The sequence below is a fragment of the Eurytemora carolleeae genome, unplaced genomic scaffold, assembly GCF_000591075.1.
Source record: "Eurytemora carolleeae unplaced genomic scaffold, Eaff_2.0 scaffold2202, whole genome shotgun sequence".
In the NCBI taxonomy this organism is placed as follows: domain Eukaryota; kingdom Metazoa; phylum Arthropoda; class Copepoda; order Calanoida; family Temoridae; genus Eurytemora; species Eurytemora carolleeae.
Genome location: NW_019398111.1, coordinates 1,680 through 6,197, shown reverse-complemented (window position 1 = coordinate 6,197; position 4,518 = coordinate 1,680).

Genomic DNA, 4,518 nt, shown 5'->3' with positions numbered 1-4,518 from the left:
CCAACCCATAATCCCAACCCATAATACCAACCCATAATTCCAACCCATAATACTCCCGATCGCTTGATCTCGATATCATCCACAGTAGGCACTTTTGAAATGCACAACAAATCTCTCTGATCTCTTAAGGAATTGAGTCTTTGCCACAAACTCTGACTTTCTAATATCTATATCTTTGTAACCCGATGCTGTAGACCTTAGATATTTCAAACTATGAATTCTGTCAGATGAATAAATCTAAGTTTGAAATATCAAAGGTTTACACCATCAGGTGGAAAAAATATAGATATTAGAAAATAAGAGTTTGTTACAAAGACTCAATTCCTTTTTAGAATTACAAAAAAGGAAAAATCCTTCCAATGTTTTCTCGTTACCACTGTATATCTAAGTATACCTGAATAATGTATGCATGAACCAATTAAAGCCAACTTATATATATGCTTGAGAGATCTCCGTCACACGCTTCAAAACACCCAATTTCAACACACAATTTCAACACACAAATTAAACACACAATTTAAACACACAATTTTAACACACAATTTAAACGCACAGTTTAAACACACAATTTAAACACACAATTTAAACGCACAATTTCAACACACAATTTCAACAAACAAATTAAACATACAATTTAAACACACATATTAAACACACAAAATAACACACAAATTAAACACACAAATTATACACACAATTTAAACACACAATTTAAACACACAATTTCAACACGCAATTTCAAAACAAAATTTCAGCACACAAATTAAACAAACAATTTCAACACACAATTTCAACACACAATTTCAGCACACAATTAAATTAAACACACAATTTAAACACACAAATTAAACACACTGAATAAGTAATAAGATTAAAAGACGTCAAACTTTTTGGACAGGAAAGCTATTCTATACGATTAAGGTTCGTTTGTAATGCTTTCTGAAAGAGATTTTAGGCGTAATTCATGTTCAGAGTGGAATACTCTATTCACACAGATAACTCTTAAACATAAACAATGAAGAAAGGAATTGAGTTTTTGCCACAAACTCAAATTTTCTAATCTATATTTGAAACCTGATAGTGTAAACCTTACATATTTCCAACTTAGATAATTTGATCTGACAGGATTCATAGTTTGAAATACCTAAGGTCTATGCTAAAGGGTTGCAAAGATATAGGGATTAGAAAATCCGAGTTTGTGGCAAAGACTCAATTCCTTTGTCTGAATTCAATGGTTTTCAAAGAACTGCAGGTCTTCCTCATTCTTTTCGTTTATATTATAAAGATTTATTCACACACAAAGATTACATACAAATATAAATGGTGTCGTTTAAATTAATTTAGATATTTTGAATATATAGTTTTACAAAAGAAAAAAAAAATAATAAATATACAAAATTATGCACAAATAGACGGGATTAATCATTACTCATTACATAACATATTTATCATTTCAGTTATTACGTAATCATCGAATCCTTCAACATATAAATTAGTTCTTGTAAAATTGGAACTTTCCATGCATGGTCCAATGGGATATCAAAATATTTCTTTTGGTGCTTAACTAACATTTTACTGAGATCAGATAGATTTACAAAAAAATCATTTGCAATGGAAAATAAATTTCTGTCTAGAACTGTGTTAAAGTCATTTTTGCATAAATTAGAAAGAAATCTAATGCAAAGCTTAAAATTTGCTTTAAAAGGCTCATAAAAAAAAACACATCTAAAGAAGGGTCACTTGAAATTGCCCCAAAAACATTTTAAATCGATTAATCGATTTTTGAAAAAAAAATCGATTTTGGCCAGCTTGGGAAAACAAATATATATATATGATTGAAGAGATTTATTAATATAGATTTCAAACATGAAAGGCCAGCTAGCCGAGACCAAAAGTGAATTTCTTTTGCACACATCTCACATTGCACACACGCTCATTCATATGTTCGGTATGAGAGACATTTTTTAGGGAAGCCCTGAGTACCTCGTGTGGAGGGGGGTGACAAACGCTAAACAATTGGAACATTTTAAATTCAAAGGGCCANGGGGGGTGGGGGGTCAATCAAGTGTATTATATATCAGTGTTTTGAACTTATAACAAGGAACCACCCTTGTTTAAAACTGAACAAATAATATACAAATAAGAATTATAAAATTCAATTAAAAATTATTTAAACTTTTTTTGTTCGATTTCGATTTCGAGAATAATTTGTTTGTTAAAGGATTTAGTATACTTGGGCCTTGACAGCTATTTACATACTTTGTTAACAAATATGATTTATTCTCGTTATCTCCCCAACCTGGTTTCGTAACCCTTTAATATTTCAAACTTTGAATTCTCAACTAGTCTAATTTAAAAATATCAAATGTGTACAGCTCCAGTCTGCAAAGATATGGGCATTTGAAAGTTACAGTCTATGCCGAGTAATTAATTTTCAGAGAAGACAGAAAAATATTTTTATTGTTCATAACAATTATGATTGGTTTGTTTAGAAAGTGTAACAATGTCTATCAAAGCCAGAAATCCAAGCCAATTCTAGGCAGTGATTTAAACCAGGCAGCGGTCATGCATCAAGCTACAAGGATCAGTGCAGGGCACATTTCCGGCTTGACAAAGAAACATTTATTTGTCTAAATTCAATAGTTTCAACAAAAGAAAAAAATCAATGAATTTTATTATCATATTTTATTGTTTATATCAGGAATATCTGATTATATCCGGATAAACAGGGGGAGCCATAAAACATTAGGATTATTGTCGTCGTCATTTTCGTTTATTTACGAAATTTTTTAACTTCCCACAGAAAATTTTTCAAAAAACTGCCTTAAACATTTTCAGAAATGACATATAAAATTAATCCAAAGTCACATTTCTCAAGTGTAAAAAGAAAGAACATATTTTATTCTATAGTTTTCTGGTTCTCACTGCACTATCAAAATACTTTAGCAGAAAGTTGCTAAAATTTCGGAAAATTTTAGAGAATTTTCTCGTTAACGAACTTACTGACAGTTAACGGCGATTTAAAATTCGGTGATGGACCGAACCTCTGTAGAGTAAAAAAAAGTAGTTGCTAGTTCCACATTTTATTGAAAATATATTTCTGTCTGGGTTGACCCTCGTCAGTTCTAACGATATAATAAACATCAAAATCGATAATAAAAAGCACAAGAAAATTAACAAACAAAAAAGATTATTTAAAAAAAATTCGGCCTTCACGGACAAAAGATAATTTGAAAATATTTACTTTTAAAAAAATGTTTTAAGACAATTAATATTCGGTGAGATTGTTTCTGTCATGAAAATTAAAAACAAACTGTTTAAATGTATAGCGTATAAAATTTTACGTAAATCGAGGGAGGGGGCGGCTTGTTTAAGAAGGGATATTAAAACATTTTAAAAAATTGGCCAAAAAAATACTTTTTTTAAATACTAAATTCAAGTTTACAAATAAATAAAAAAAAATCTGTTCATTTGATCCTCAAGTTCAGTCATAAAATTTCTGATGTATTTAGATTCTTGTACTTTAAATAAGCTTCTCCCAAGGTCCCAAACCTTCTCTAGTACGTTAACTTTTAGATGGTAGAGTTCATGTCCAGGAAGGTTAAAATGTTCTCCTGTAGACTGGTTTGTAAGGAGATTTCTAATGTAATCAATATGTTCTCTCACTCTTTCATCTAAAGATCTTGTTGTTACAGCTAAAGTTCCATTAATCTCAATCTTCTTGCTGGTATTAGAGGATTATATAACTGTTCCAGGCTCTACGTAAGGACAAGTTGGGCAATTTAAACCACTAGGTTTTATACCAGGTAAAAGGTCAACCTTTCCGGTCCCAATTTGTACTGTAACGCCCGGTCAGTGGGTAAATAAAGCAGACACTCAATAGGACTAGCCCAGGGAGTAAGGAATAGAAGGGAATACAAATGGAGTACTCGTCTGCAAAGCATGTATAATCATATGGTAGGGCGAACCGCGTCAGTTATATCTCCCTTCTATTCCTTACTCCCTGGACTAGCCGGTGCAACAAAGTTGACGCGATCAGACTTTAGGTTGAATTTACTTTTACTGAAGGGTGCGTGAGCCTTATTCTATAGGAGGATCTGGAATTCTGACTCGGATGAGATTAGGAGGTCTCCTATAGGTAACCTTAGGTGGATTTTAAAAAACTCCAATGTTTCTGTAATATAATGGAGGAGATACAAGGCAGCTGAGGATTAAATGAGAAAAAGATATGAGTTAACGGTAAAACCATGTTTTAACGTATATTTGGCAGATCAACAGTTAAAACCGGTAAAAGTAGAAATCGTTAATGAACGGCAACTTCCTTAACAAGTATTAGTTGAATTGAAAGTTCAGTTCTTGGTTTAAAACAAACGCGCCTTCTAGGTAAGCCTGTCCACTCCGTAAATTTGTTTAACCGTAAACAATCACAGACATCATCACATCATAATAATACCAACCCATAATCCCAACCCATAATCCCAACCCATAATCCCAACCCATAATCCCAACCCATAATCC